The 16258-nt window shown below is 38.6% G+C and overlaps 1 long non-coding RNA gene across 1 annotated transcript in view; it reads left to right on the top strand.

The window, feature by feature from the left end:
* Positions 1–7664: 7664 nt before the first annotated feature.
* The window catches only part of LOC307185964, a 112705-nt gene continuing 104111 nt past the window's right edge, over positions 7665–16258 (top strand). Inside the window, exons 1-2 of the long non-coding RNA XR_013828219.1 lie at positions 7665–7804; positions 8951–9129. This is a non-coding gene — a long non-coding RNA (uncharacterized lncRNA). The remainder of the gene's footprint in view (positions 7805–8950; positions 9130–16258) is intronic.

Below are 16258 nucleotides of genomic sequence, written 5' to 3'. Positions count from 1 at the left end.
TTTCCAATTTAGTGGTTTGGTGGACTTGCCTGGTTTTGTTCTGAGTTTTACCTTTCTTGTACCTAAAATGGGAATAGTAATAACATATATAGCACTGAAATACTGGTGTTAATTGCGTTTCCATACAAAATATGGAATATCAAATACTTGTACATTGCATGTATTTATATGGATTTTAGTTATTATTGCTGTTTGTCCTAGGAAATTTCTAGATTTCTATTTTAATAGCTGGTGTGAAAACTTATAAAATGACTTTCTGGTGAAAGATAGATATAATAGAATCAAAAACTATAAGAAACTTGGTCACTGATGACTAACTTTTGTCCAAATTTGCCAAATTTGTAAAGAATTTCTTTTAATACTATAAAGAAAATAAATTCCTTGGTCATCTAGTATAAAGGAAAAAGCCCCACACAAAGCTTCTTCTAAAATATCAGCAGATCTTAAAGTTCACTTGTTGGAGCTCTGAAGATTATATGCAGGAAAAACTTCACAAATAACCAAAGGAACCAAGTCTAACTGTATGGAAGGGTACAGTACAAGCTGTACTCGAGAATCTCGTTTCTGATTTTTATAGTCAGTTTTGTTTAGTACTAATGTCACGCAATGTAACCCAGTACTTAGATCTATCAGAAAAGGTGTTGTAAGAACAAAATGAGAGTAGAGCCTCTGATCAGATATCTCCTCAAACTGAATAATTTTGATATATGTGCAATTTTGAAAACTGGGTTTAGAAGGATGAATCGAAAGCCATATTCTGTCTATTATGCACATTTTGTAAATGGAGATTTCGAAGCATGAATTAAACAACTAAACAAAAATTTGAAATCCTGATAATATGAGCAATCAAGTTCAAGAACACTATAGCTCTGCTAAAGAGGTGTAGAAAATTACGTGTGTCTTTCTGCTTATGGTCGTTAAATCTAAATCTAAGAACCAAATAGTGCTCTTACAAAATTATGATGCACGATAACTTTAGTCTCCTCTTATTTTCATGCAAGCTATTTTCACACGTAGAAGAAAGAAGTCAGAGTGGAGATGAGAGCAGATTTTCTTTAATTAACACATCATGAACTATTGCTCTTTTCTAATAAAACATATTAGTAAAGGAAAATTGATTTCCTTTAGAAAGAAGATACTTACTGTAATTATTCACTTAAACTGCAAAGAGTAGTGAATGATGAATAATTCACTGAGAACTATTTTAAGGGATTTAAATGACTAGTTTACCTGTTGTGTTATTAACTAATTCATTCTCCATTGATTTATATTAGTCATTTTCCCCCCTAACTTAAAAAAAATTTTTATTGAAGTATAGTTGATTTACAATATTGTGTTAGTTTCAGGTGTACAGCAAAGTGATTCAGTTATATATACATAAAGAATATATATACATTCTTTTTCAGATTTTTTACCATGGTAGGTTATTACAAGATATTGACTATAGTTGCCTGTGCTATACAGTAGGCCCTTGTCTCCCAACGTTTTTTTATTTTTAACATCTTTATTTGAGGATAATTGCTTTACAATGGTGTGTTAGTTTCTGCTTTATAACAAAGTGAACCAGTTATACATATACATATGTTCCCATATCTCTTCCTTCTTGTGTCTCCCTCCCTCCCACCCTCCCTATCCCACCCCTCCAGGCGGTCACAAAGCACCGAGCTGAACTCCCTGTGCTATGCAGCTGCTTCCCACTAGCTATCTACCTTACGTTTGGTAGTGTATATATGTACATGCCTCTCTCTCGCTTTGTCACAGCGTACCCTTCCCCTTCCCCATATCCTCAAGTCCGTTCTCCAGTAGGTCTGTGTCTTTATTCCTGTCTTACCCCTAGGTTCTTCATGACATTTTTTTTTTTAAATTCCATATATATGTGTTAGCATACGGTATTTGTCTTTCTCTTTCTGACTTACTTCACTCTGTATGACAGACTCTAGGTCTTATCCACCTCATTACAAATAGCTCAATTTCATTTCTTTTTATGGCTGAGTAATATTTCATTGTATATATGTGCCACATCTTCTTTATCCATTCATACGATGATGGACACTTAGGTTATTTCCATCTCCGGGCTATTGTAAATAGAGCTGCAATGAACATTTTGGTACATGACTCTTTTTGAATTATGGTTTTCTCAGGGTATATGCCCAGTAGTAGGATTGCTGGGTCATATGGTAGTTCTATTTGTAGATTTTTAAGGAGGCTCCATACTGTTCTCCGCAGTGGCTCTATCAACTTACATTCCCACGAACAGTGCAAGAGGGTTCCCTTTTCTCCACACCCTCTCCAGCATTTATTGTTTCTAGATTTTTTGATGATGGCCATTCTGACTGGTGTGAGATAATATCTCATTGTAGTTTTGATTTGAATTTCTCTAATGATTAATGAAGTTGAGCATTCTTTCATGTGTTTATTGGCAGTCTGTATATCTTCTTTGGAGAAATGTCTCTTGAGGTCTTCTGCCCATTTTTGGATTGGGTTGCTTGTTTTTTTGTTATTGAGCTGCATGAGCTGCTTGTAAATTTTGGAGATTAATCCTTTGTCAGTTGCTTCACTTGCAAATATTTTCTCCCATTCTGAGGGTTGTTTTTGGTCTTGTTTATGGTTTCCTTTGCTGTGCAAAAGCTTTGAAGTTTCACTAGGTCCATTTGTTTATTTTTGTTTTTATTTCCATTTCTCTAGGAGGTGGGTCAAAAAGGATCTTGCTGTGATTTATGCAATAGAGCGTTCTGCCTATGTTTTCCTCTAAGAGTTTGATAGTTTCTGGCCTTACATTTAGGTCTTTAATCCATTATGAGCTTATTTTTGTGTGTGGTTTTAGGGAGTGGTCTAATCTCATACATTTACATGTACCTGTCCAGTTTTCCCGGCACCACTTATTGAAGAGGCTGTCATTTCTCCACTGTACATTCCTGCCTCCTTTATCAAAGATAAGGTGACCATATGTGCGTGGGTTTATCTCTGGGCTTTCTATCCTGTTCCACTGATCTATCTTTCTGTTTTGGTGCCAGTATCATACTGTCTTGATTACTGTAGCTTTTTAGTATAGTCTGAAGTCAGGGAGCCTGATTCCTCCAGCTCCGTTTTTTGTTCTCAAGATTGCTTTGGCTATTCAGGGTCTTTTGTGTTTCCATACAAATTGTGAAATTTTTTGTTCTAGTTCTGTGAAAAATGCCAGAGGTAGTTTGATAGGGATTGCACTGAATCTGTAGATAGCTTTGGGTAGTAGAGTCATTTTCACAATGTTGATTCTTCCAATCCAAGAACATGGTATATCTCTCCATCTATTTGTGTCATCTTTAATTTCTTTCATCAGTGTCTTATAATTTTCTGCATACAGGTCTTTTGTCTCCTTAGGCAGGTTTATCCCTAGATATTTTATTCTTTTTGTTGCAATGGTAAATGGGAGTGTTTTCTTGATTTCACTTCCAGATTTTTCACCATTAGTGTATAGGAATGCCAGAGATTTCTGTGCATTAATTTAGTATCCTGCTACTTTACCAAATTCATTGATTAGCTCTAGTAGTTTTCTGGTAGCATCTTTAGGATCCTCTATGTATAGTATCATGTCATCTGCAAACAGTGACAGCTTTACTTCTTCGGATTCCTTTTCTTCTCTGATTTCTGTGGCTCAAACTTCCAAAACTTTGTTGAATAAGAGTGGTGAGAGTGGGCAACCTTGTCTTGTTCCTGATCTTAGTGGAAATGCTTTCAGTTTTTCACCATTGAGGATGATGTTGGCTGTGGGTTTGTCATATATGGCCTTTATTATGTTGATGAAATTTCCCTCTCTGCCTACTTTTTGCAGGGTTTTTATTATAAATAGGTGTTGAATTTTGTTGAGAGGTTTCTCTGCATCTATTGAGAGGATCATATTGTTTTTCTCCTTCAGTGTCTTAATATGGTTTATCACATTGATTGTTTTGCATATATTGAAGAATTCTTGCATTCCTGGAATAAACCCCACTTGATCATGGTGTATGATCCTTTTAATGTGCTGCTGGATTCTGTTTGCTAGTATTTTGTTGAGGATTCTTGCATCTATGTTCATCAGTGATATTGGCCTGTAGTTTTCTTTCTTTTTGACATCCTTGTTTGGTTTTGGTATCAAGGTGATGGTGGCCTCGTAGAATGAGTTTGGGAGTGTTCTTCCCTCTGCTATATTTTGGAAGAGTTTTTGAAGGATAGGTGTTAGCTCTTCTCTAAATGTTTGATAGAATTCGCCTGTGAAGCCATCTGGTCCTGGGCTTTTCTTTGTTGGAAGATTTTTAATCACAGTTTCAATTTCAGTGCTTGTGATTGGCCTGTTCATACTTTCTCTTTCTTCCTGATTCAGTCTTGGCAGGTTGTGCATTTCTAAGAATTTGTCCATTTCTTCCAGATTGTCCATTTTATTGGCATAGAGTTGCTTGTAGTAATCTCTCATGATCTTTTGTATTTCTGCAGTGTCAGTTGTTACTTCTCCTTTTTCATTTCTAATTCTATTGATTTGAGTCTTCTCCCTTTTTTTCTTCATGAGTCTGGCTAATGGTTTATCTATTTTGTTTATCTTCTCAAAGAACGAGCTTTTAGTTTTATTGATCTTTGCTGTTGTTTCCTTCAATCTTTTTCATTTATTTCTGATCTGATATTTATGATTTCTTTCCGGCTGCTAACTTTGGGGTTCTTTTGTTCTTTCTCTAATTGCTTTAGGTGCAACTTTAGGTTGTTTATTCGAGAAGTTTCCTGTTTCTTAAGATAGGATTGTATTGCTATAAACTTCCATCTTAGAACTGCTTTTGCTGCATCCCATAGATTTTGGGGCATTGTGTCTCCATTGTCATTGTTTCTAGGTATTTTTTTATTTCCTCTTTGATTTCTTCAGTGATCACTTCATTATTAAGTAGTGTATTGTTTAGCCTCCATGTGTTTGTATTTTTTACAGATCTTTTCCTGTAATTCATATCTAGTCTCATAGCGTTGTTGGTGGAAAAGATACTTGATACAATTTCAGTTTTTTTAAATTTACCAAGGCTTGATTTGTGACCCAAGATATGATCTATCCTGGAGAATGTTCCATGAACACTTGAGAAAAATGTGTATTCTGTTGTTTTTGGATGGAATGTCCTATAAATATCAATTAAGTCCTTCTTGTTTAATGTATCATTTAAAGCGTGTGTTTCCTTATTTTCATTTTGGATGATCTGTCCATGGGTGAAAGTGGGGTGTTAACATCCCCTACTATGAATGTGTTACTGTCGATTTCCCCTTTTATGGCTGTTAGAATTTGCCTTATGTATTGAGGTGCTCCTATGTTGGGTGCATAAATATTTACCATTGTTATATCTTCTTGTATCGATCCATTGATCATTATGTAGTGTCCTTCTTTGTCTCTTCTAATAGTCTTTATTTTAAAGTCTATTTTGTCTGATATGAGAATTGCTACTCCAGCTCTGTTTTGGTTTCCATTTGCATGAAATATCTTTTTCCATCCCCTTACTTTCAGTCTGTATGTGTCTCAGTCTGAAGTTGGTCTATTGTAGGCAGCAAATATATGGGTCTTGTTTTTGTATCCATTCAGCCAATCTGTGTCTTTTGGTGGGAGCATTTTGTCCATTTACATTTAAGGTAATTATCGATATGTATGCTCCTATTCCCATTTTCTTAGTTGTTTTGGGTTCGTTATTGTAGGTCTTTTCCTTCTCTTATGCTTCTTGCCCAGAGAAGTTCCTTTAGCAGTTGTTGTAAAGCTGGTTTGGTGCTACTGAATTCTCTTAGCTTTTGCTTATCTGTAAAACTTTTAATTTCTCCATCAAATCTGAATGAGATCCTTGCTGGGTAGAGTAATCTTGGTTGCAGGTTTTTCTCCTTCATCACTTTAAATATGTCCTGCCAGTCCCTTCTGGCTTGCAGAGTTTCTGCTGAAAGATCAGCTGTTAACCTTATGGGGATTCCCTTTTATGTTATTTGTTGTTTTGCCCTTGCTGCTTTTAATATGTTTTCTTTGTATTTAATTTTTGACAGTTTGATTAATATGTGTCTTGGTATATTTCTCCTTGGATTTATCCTGTATGGGACTCTCTGTGCTTCCTGGACTTGATTAACTATTTCCTATGCCACATTAGGGAAGTTTTCAACTATAATCTCTTCAAATATTTTCTCAGTACCTTTCTTTTTTGTCTTCTTCTTCTGGGACCCCTGTAATTCGAATGTTGGTGCCTTTAATGTTGGCTCAGAGGTCTCTGAGACTGTCCTCAGTTCTTTTCATTCCTTTTTCTTTATTCTGCTCTGCAGTAGTTATTTCCACTATTTCATCTTCCAGGTCAGTTATCTGTTCTTCTGCCTCAGTTATTCTGCTATTGATCCCATCTAGAGTATTTTTCATTTCATTTATTGTGTTGTTCATCATTGTTTGTTTCATCTTTAGTTCTTCTAGGTCCTTGTTAAATGTTTCTTGCATTTTGTCCATTCTGTTTCCAAGATTTTGGATCATCTTTACTATCATTATTCTGAATTCTTTTTCAGGTAGACTGCCTATTTCCTCTTCATTTGTTAGGTCTGATGGGTTTTTATCTTGCTCCTTCATCTGCTGTGTGTTTTTCTGTCTTCTCATTTTGCTTATCTTACTGCGTTTGGGGTCTCCTTTTTGCAGGCTGCAGGCTCGTAGTTCCCGTTGTTTTTGGTGTCTGTGCCCAGTGGCTAAGGTTGGTTCAGTGGGTTGTGTAGGCTCCCTGGTGGAGGGGACTAGTGCCTGTGTTCTGGTGGTTGAGGCTGGATCTTGTCTTTCTGGTGGGCAGGTCCACGTCTGGTGGTGTGTTTTGGGGTGTCTGTGGACTTATTATGATTTTAGGCAGCCTCTCTGCTAATGGGTAGGGTTGTGTTCCTGTCTTGCTAATTGTTTGGCATTGGATGTACAGCACTGTAGCTTGCTGGTCATTGAGTGAAGCTGGATGCTGGTGTTGAGTTGGAGATCTCTGGGAGATTTTCGCCATTTGATATTACGTGGAGCTGGGAGGTCTCTTGTGGACCAGTGTCCTGAAGTTGGCTCTCCCACCCCACAGGCACAGCACTGACCTCTGGGTGCAGCACTAAGAGCCTTTCATCCACAGGGCTCAGAATAAAAGGGAGAAAAAGTAGAAAGAAAGAATTAGTAGAAGTAGAAAGAAAGAAAGAAAGAAAGTAGAGAGGGAGGGAGGGAGGGAGGAAGGAAGGAAGGAGGGAAGGAAGGAAAAAAGAGAGAAAGAAGATAAAGTAAAATAAAATAAAGCAAGGTAAAATATAAGGTTATTAAAGTAAAATAATAATTATTAAATAAAAAAAGAAAAAACAGACAAAACCGGACGGATAGAACCCTAGGACAAATGGTGGAAGCAAAGCTATACAGCATAAATCTTGCTCTCAAAGTCCACCTCCTCAATTTGGGATGATTCGTTTTCTATTCATGTATTCCACAGACATCAAGTTGATTGTGGAGCTTTAATCTGCTGCTTCTGAGGCTGCTGGGAGAGATTTCTCTTTCTCTTCTTTGTTCTCACAGCTCCCTGGGGCTCAGTTTTGGATTTGGCCCCGCCTCTGCGTGTAGGTTGCCGGAGGGCGTCTGTTCTTCGCTTTGACAGGGCGGGGTTAAAGGAGCCGCTGATTCCGGGGCTCTGGCTTACTCCGGCCAGGGGGAGGGAGGGGCACGTAGTGCGGGGGCGGGCCTGCGGCGGCAGAGGCCGCCATGACGTTGCACCAGCCTGAGGCGTGCTGTGCGTTCTCCTGAGGAAGTTGTCCCTGGATTCTGGGACCTTGGCAGAGGCGGGCTGCACAGGCTCCCCGGAAGGTGGGTGTGGATAGTGACCTGTGCTCGCACACAGGCTTCTTGGTGGCGGCAGCAGCAGCCTTAGCGTCTCAGGCCCGTCTCTGGGGTCCGCGCTTTTAGCCGTGGCTCGCGCCCGGCTCTGGAGCTCCTTTAAGCAGCGCTCTTAATCCCCTCTCTTCGCGCACCAGGAAACAAAGAGGGAAGAAAACTTCTCTTGCCTCTTCGGCAGGTCCAGACTTTTCCCCGGACTCCCTCCCGGGTAGCTGTGGTGCACTAACCCCCTGCAGGCTGTGTTCACGCCCCCAACCCCAGTCCTCTCCCGGCGCTCCGAGAGAAGCCCGAGTCTCAACTCCCAGCCCCGCCCGCCCCGGCGGGTGAGCAGACAAGCCTGTCGGGCTGGTGAGTGCCGGTTGGCCCTGATCCTCTGTGCGGGAATCTCTTCGCTTTGCCCTCCGCACCCCTGTTGCTATGCTCTCCCCCGCGGCTCCGAAGCTTTCCCCCTTCGCCACCCGCAGTCTCCACCCGGGAAGGGGCTTCCTAGTGTGTGGAGACCTTTCCTTCTTCACAGCTCCCTCCCACTGGTGCAGGTCCCGTCCCTATCGTTTTGTCTCTGTTTATTCTTTTCTCTTTTGCCCTACCCAGGTACGTGGGGAGTTTCTTGCCTTTTGGGAGGTCTGAGGTCTTCTGCCAGCGTTCAGTAGGTGTTCTGTAGGAGTTGTTTCACGTGTAGATGTATTTCTGGTGTATCTGTGGGGAGGAAGGTGATCTCCGCATCTTATTCTTCCGCCATCTTCCCGGGAGCCCCTATATTAGTCATTTTTTAAAACATTGCTCATATGGCAAACGGGAAGGGCTTATCACAGTGCTGATGGATCATGCGATTCTGGATAACATTGAAGTATGTTAAAATAAGTACAAAAAGAAGGATTCCAGACACATTTCCATCACAGTAGAAGCAAGGAAAGCATGCATATCATTTTTTTCTGCTGAAGAAAATATCTTTGTCCTATTTTCATTCTGCCAAAGTGGCACAGTGTCCACATTTTAATGATGACCAGAATCTTCCAAGTAGAGGAATATTTCCCTGAAGAAAGGTAGTATTATTAAGATAGAATTTCTAACTGAAGTTAAACTGAATTTTTTCTAAATATGTAATGTTTCTTCCAGCTTCCTAATTAATTATTGGTGCTTATGAAGTTTATTATCGAAGTTGGATTTGAGATTGGAGGAAGATTGGTGGAATATTTCACAAACGTTGTCAGAGTACAGAATGAGAAGAATGTCATAGCCACCACTCCATTTCATTGACTACTGGAGAGATGGGGAAATGTGCAGTCATTTTGCTGGTAAGGAAATTTCTAACCCTCTAACAGACCCATACAATTGATGCTCATATTTCAATATCCATGCCATAATCATTAATTGAGGATCTTCTACATGTCTATCACTTTGCTAAAAGTTATGCAGACAATGCAAAATAAGAAGAAGAGGTGGAAGGGGCAAGGAAAGACAAGAGCAAGGAAATCATCATGCTATAATTGTGCATAATGAGATAAAGTCAGTGTTTTTCTTCTGAAGCTTTTCATGAGTGTTATAACTGAGCATGCCTATAGTTCTCCCAAATGGCAAAATTTAGCATTTGTACTGTTTATATTGTTTACCATATTTTCACTTTGTAGCATTTTTACCCCACGATGCAGACTCCCTGAAAATCCCATTTTCACTCCTTTGCAAACCCCGTTACACTTAGCACAGTGCTGAGTGTGTGTTCAGCAAATTGTTGTTTGTTAGGTTAAATGTGACATGTGTCACTCCAACCCCAAGTTTACAGAATATAGAGGTCTTCTAACATGCTGTTTTTGACAGATGTCATTGAGATGCTTCAGTCTGGAAGAAGCCTTTACCAAGCTTTAGACTGGCACAGAACAGAGTTCAGTTATACAGAAATCAAAGAATAAGTAGGACTGGAACATTTATAAATTTATGTATTTTATTTATTTATTTTTGGCTGCGTTGGGTCTTCATTGCTGTGCGTGGGCTTTCTCTAGTTGTGGCGAGCAGGGGCTACTCTTCATTGTGGTGCTTGGGCTTCTCATTGTGGCAGCTTCTCTCTAGAGCATGGGCTCTAGGCACGCGGGCTTCAGTAGTTGTGGCACGCGGGCTCGGTAGTTGTGGCATGTGGGCTCAGTAGTTGTGGCACGTGGGCTCAGTAGTTGTGGCTCATGGGCTCTAGAGCGCAGGCTCAGTAGTTGTGGCGCACGGGCTTAGTTGCTCCGTGGCATGTGGGATCTTCCCAGACCAGGGCTCAAACCCATATCCCCTGCATTGGCAGGCGGATTCTTAAACACTGCGCCACCAGGGAAGCCCTGGTACATTTAAAGCAAAGAATTTCTTGGGATTCTTTGGACCCAGGCTGACAAAAAACAAAAATAAAACAAAATTTTAAAAAATGCGTTATGTTAGTATAGGTTTTGATGTAGCAGTTACTTAATAATTTCTAAAAAAGAGGGGTACAAATCTGTGTTCTGATTGGAAGGAATTGGGGGCTTAACACCAAATGTGCATAGCACTTTACTTGAGATTGGCCCTAAAATCAATTTTTCCCGTCAAAGATAGAGTTTTTAAACCTGGTCCACCCAGCCCCACTTGGAATTGTCTCTTAGGCTTGCACCTTGCTGGTAAGACAAGGGGAAGGAGGATCTTTTTTTCTAGGTTTTAAAGATATTCATTACCAAAAAAGTTCATAATTTCCTGAACCTCATAGTATTGACTTCTTTAGGCAAAGATAGCAAATTAGGTAAGTAAGCACTCTTTATTATTTTCATTTTGTTTTAAACAAAACATCATGTATAACTTAGAAAAGTCCTTAACTGCTATTTTCTATGTAGTACCAATAAATATATAAATGTTGTGTTGTTCTATTTAAATTCAAGTAAGGTAAAAATTTTCTAATTATTAAAATTTAATCAGTCACTGATAAGAGGTAACATTTCTTGATTGAGAAGTTTAAATGGCTGTCCAAAATCTGAGTAAATGCACTAAAATTTTATTGGCAAATTCAAAAGTATATTTTCTTAAACGTGAAAAAAATAGTGGTTAATATGTCATCTCATTTGGTCTTTGTGTGATTCACTCTCTGAAATTGTGTCTGTAATTAAATTTTGGATGAAAATCAGTAACTACCTGATTTCCATAGGTATTTTTATGTCTTCCAGAAACACAGATTAATTTCTTACAAAGGAATTTTTTGATTAACTTACAGAGGAAGGGTTACATTTTTAAAAATACATCCCTAGATAGCAATGTCTACTCTTTACATGAACCATGTATATTTTAATGATTCCACTGAAATCACTTTGGTTGTTTTCACTTACTCTACCCTTTTATTTTTAAGCTTTTATCATTTTACAAATTTGTTATTTTTAATCCTTGCATTCTCCTCAAATGAAGAAGATAAGTTTTGTTCCTGCATGTGTATCCATGTCATATTTTTTCATCTTCAAAATCCCCATTTGTGACTAATAGACCCTTGTAACTTGAGGGAAGCTAATTCCATTCCTACTTTCAGGGTAGAGCACATGACCTAGGATGAACCCTAGCAGTGCCAATGTGATCAGTAAATGGAGCACATATGACTTAACCTGATTGGAGTACATCTCAGAATTTGCTGAATGTTTTGGGCAAAAGATACTCTAGCACATCTGTAGAATACGAAAGAGGACCTATACAGCCAAGTATCTAGAGAAAGCATTTTGAGACCATAAGAGGAATCCTCTGCAGGAGAAAACAGGGTAGGAAACATTGTAGAGACAAGGAAAAAAATAATGTGGCCTGGCTTGGTAATAACACTGTGTTCTTGGCTCTCAGGACATGTATTTGAATTGGGTTTGCTGTTGTTGAAACTAAAAGCATCCAAATGGAAATATCAGTACTAAATTTTTTATTCATGGATGAATACAATTAAAAGTCTGTTTTAATTGGAACTGAAAGCATGTGGTATGTCCTTCCATAACTGTGTGAATTCCTAAGCCCTAGAGCTACCTAGCTAAGATCAGAAATGAGCTCGCTTTGATTTCTAGTACAAATCCATTTTACCTATCTCAGCACTTCCCCAGCCAATGTCCCTCAAAACACCTCTACAAGTTAATAGGTTTTCCATGGAAATATTCCTTTTTGCTTGAATAAATTTGAAACTTGTATTTTGTACTTTAAACACATTCAAAGTAGTGTCCTTTCTGTGTAACATCTCAGGGACTTCTCAATACACTAACATACTAGTGTGAATCCACAGGAGAGAGATTTAAGTTCAGAATTTCCTAGTCTTATGTAAATATCACATTTGCAAAACACTCTTACTAATGTTTTCTAGATTAGGGCTGTAATGAACAGAACCTTGGTGACCCCAGTCCTATTGTATTCTTAATACTTTATATTATTTTTTAAAGAATAGGCAATTTACCTTGTAAATCTATGTGATTTTAACATTTCAAGGAACATTGTTTTGCGATATGATCTTCATGTCATAATGAGCTGTGTTATAGTGGAGTTCTATTTATGTTTTTATATTTTATAATATATTTTATTATCCTTTTTGATAGGCAGATATTAGAGGTGTTGTGCAAAGACATCATTGGAAAATGGATACTGTTATTAGATGTGTTAAATTATTATTACCATCACTACTGGTAGATTGGACACTAGAGGAATAAGAATAATAATACCACAAGAGATCTAGAGACAATTCACCCTCAGTATTGAACCAATTACAGTGAGAAGGAAGAGGCTGGAAATTTGAAGGTGCTCTTATGGTAGAACACGTAATTTTAAACAGTAACAATTTTTATCACACTCTTTGTATATGTCATTTAGTTTAGCAATGAAGCAATGGACATTTTGGTGAATTTTTTTTCAATCAGTTAGTTTTCATTAATTACTTATCCTATGCTCCAACCTCTGTGGGATATAAAGAATTATGCTGATTCTATTATGCTCTTGAGAAATCTGAATTATACTGGCAAGAAGAGATTGATATTAAAGACCAGTAGCTAGTCAATAAGGGCTCTGAAAATACAAAAATAAAAACAAAAATTACTATGAACTTGTGTAGTTGGAAAGTCTTGCCACCTACAAATTGGCACTTGCCATCTACTTCTACAAGGATTAAATCATGAGCTACTGCAGCTGCTGACCTTCAACACTCCCTGAAAAGAGTTCAGGGTGGAGATCAGGAATGAGGCACTCTGTGCTCTGGGAAAAACTGGCAGAACAGGTCTTTAGATAGCTAGATATTTTCAGAAGATTTTATGAGCCCCATTCTTGCATCTTCTCGTATCTAGAAAAGCACTAAGATCATTAATGGTGACATCTGCTCCTCGTGACGAGCAGCAAGCCTCTGCCAAAATGTGTGCTTGACTGCACGTACCCCTCCTCACTAAAATTATATATAGCACCGACCTTCCCTCCTACGTCTTTGGAGCAGTTTCTCAGAGCTATCTGAAATGCTGTCTCCCGGGCTATATTCCTCATTTTGCCCCAAATAAGGCTTAACTCACAACTTGCAGGTTGTGCATTTTGTTTTCAGTTGACAGTCTTCCCAGGAGGACAGCATGGACTGAGGGATAAAAAATTAATAGCATCTGGAAATATGGAGGAAATGATCACATCTCAAAGGAGAGAAAATTTTAAATATTCTGAAACACTATGGATATCATTAACTCATTAGACATTTATTTATGTATATTAACTATGAAGGATGAATATATGATGGACGTTCTTCACTTATAAGCTGTTACTGTTGACTCATATCAGACACATTTCAGTAAAATTTGACTTCCTTAAGCTCTTTTATAATTAATATCTTCACTAATTGTTTAGGCTTTGCTCATCAATCTTATGATTAATTCTAAGCCATAAAATACAAGAGAAAAAAATAATTCTAGTGCCAAGAAGATACACACATACCATAAAAATTCTTCACTGAACTTCTAGTAGCTTCTGATCATAGTTTGGAGAATTCAGCATTGATAATTATCTTCATATAAGGCAAAATTCACAGACCATATTTTAAAATATGGAACTTGCAGCCAGTTCACTCAAGGTTAGCATTCTTTTCTTCAAACATGCATTTTTAGGCTTACAATATGACAGCTGCTTAAGCAAAGAAAAGCCTGGTTTACTAACAGAGAGGAGGAGTAAAAATCACCACTGCAGTGCCCCTGTTAAAATAACTTGAAGTTTTCTTGGCACTGGAATATGTTTGAGATTTCAGAGACTGCTGCCCTGTATCACTCTAGACCTGTGCCTGAGTAATCACTTTTCACTCTGTGTGCCATAGATTTATCCCTGAAAGTATGATTATTAGGTTATTTTGGCATCATTCAACGTAAAGCATCTTTCAGGAACTGCGGCAGGGATCCCCAACCCCTGTGCATGGACCCGTACGCGTCCATGGCCTCTTAGGAACCAGGTTGCACAGCAGGAGGTGAGCGAGTGAAGCTTCATCTGTATTTACAGCTGCTCCCCTTCACTCTCATTACCGCCTGAGCTCCGCCTCTTGTCAGATCAACGGCAGCGTTAGATTCTCATAGGAGCGCGAACCCTACTGTGAACTGCGCATGCGAGGGATATAGGTTGCGCGCTCCTTATGAGAATCTAATGCCTGGTGATCTGAGGTGGAGCTGAGGCAGTGATGCTAGCGCTGGAAAGCAGCTGCAAATACAGATTATCATTAGCAGAGAGGTTTGACTGCACAGAGACCATAAGAAATCAATTGCTTGCAGACTCATATTAAAACCCTATCAGTGAGTGGCAAGTGAAAACAAGCTCAGGGCTCCCACTGATTCTGCATTATGGTGAGTTGTATAATTATTTTATTATATATTACAATGTAATAATAATAGAAATAAAGTGCACAATAAATGTAATGCGCTTGAATCATCCTGAAACATCCCCTCTGAACCACCCCCAGTTCATAGAAAAATTGTCTTCCACAAAACCGGTCCCTGGTACCAAAAAGGTTGGGGACCGCTGAACTAGGGGGAACACATTCAAGTTGATCATCTAAAATGCAACAGACTTCCCTCTCACTAGTGATACAAGGTAAACACAGGGCTTGGCTTATTGAATAGCTGGCTCTACTCTATCAGTGCATTCATTTGCAGTGGGAAATACACATGACAAAATTATTGGGCATGGAAGTTGTTGTAGATAGGGTGGCCTTGGTGACTCTTTTCAGTGGGAATTATGGGGAGAAAAACGAAAAGAAAACAGTCCAGTAGAAACAAAAACAAATTCCTCCCTCCCAAGAGCCAGGAGTAGAGTGTTGGACATAATGGAGATAGTATGTAGAGTGTGTACAAGTATCATGGAACTTAAGCAGCTGGTCCTATTAGAAGTATCAGAAGGTCATGTGACAATATGACAAGGGATGGAATAGAATCTGAAAAATATATATACATATGTGTATATATGCATGTGTAATTGAATCACTGTGCTGTACACCTGAAACTAACATGACATTGTAAATCAACTATACTTCAATTTAAAAAAAAAAAAGAAAGAAATGAGAAGAGAGAGGCACAATTATGAAAGTCTAATAATAAAAGAAATGTAGAATTTGGTGAACACTGTGATTGGCTTCTCAACACTCATCCCTCCCCCGCTTATTGATTAACAACCTGAGAAGCAGTTGGAGGGCTTGACCCAAGACAATAGGCCAATCAAGTTACTTTTATCCCTTGACAGTCATTGTTTCAGGAACTCTGGTCTAAGCCAAAGAATGAATCAAATTCCTGGGACAGCAGGGATTGATTTTGGAAGGGGCGTGTGCTATCCCAATCAGATAATGAAATGCAAGAAGAACTGCCAGCAAAGGAAGCCAGAGCTGTGGGACTGAGTCATCCCTGAGGCCTGCCCTAAACTGTACTCCCAGGCTTTCCTTTCTACTTAAGAATAGTGGAGGTGAATTTTCCCATTATTTTCAGCTGAAAACATCTTAACTGATATAAAGTCTGTATAGGAAAATTATACCTATTCTCTGAAGCTTAATGCTAGCACTCACAGGCTAAAGAGACAAATTATTTAGCCTAGATTACATTGTTCACAGCAATCCTAATTTAAGGGAACATTTAAACTGGAATAAAATTACTTTTTTTCAGAGAAGTGCAATCCCTTTGGAACTCTTGTCAACCGATTCTTTATTGCCTCTTTGTTACCAAAAGCAGTGCTTTTCAAATTTTAACATGCATACAAAGCAACTGGGAGGGACTTGAGATTCAGCATCTCCAATAAGCTTTAGATGATGTTGATGCAGTTGGTCCATGGGCCACACTTTGAGTAGCAAGAACCAAGTGGACTTCAGACTTCCGCAGTAGTAAGGTCAACAAAAATGAGTAATCACTGGACTCTGACCATGTATTGTATTATATTCAAAAAGATCCAATGAATATTTCTACATAGAATTCAATCCCAAACAGA

Source organism: Stenella coeruleoalba (assembly GCF_951394435.1).
Source record: "Stenella coeruleoalba genome assembly, chromosome: 4".
Classification (NCBI taxonomy): Eukaryota; Metazoa; Chordata; class Mammalia; order Artiodactyla; family Delphinidae; genus Stenella; species Stenella coeruleoalba.
Note: the sequence above shows the minus strand (reverse complement) of the source record. Positions and strands in the feature narration are given on the sequence as shown.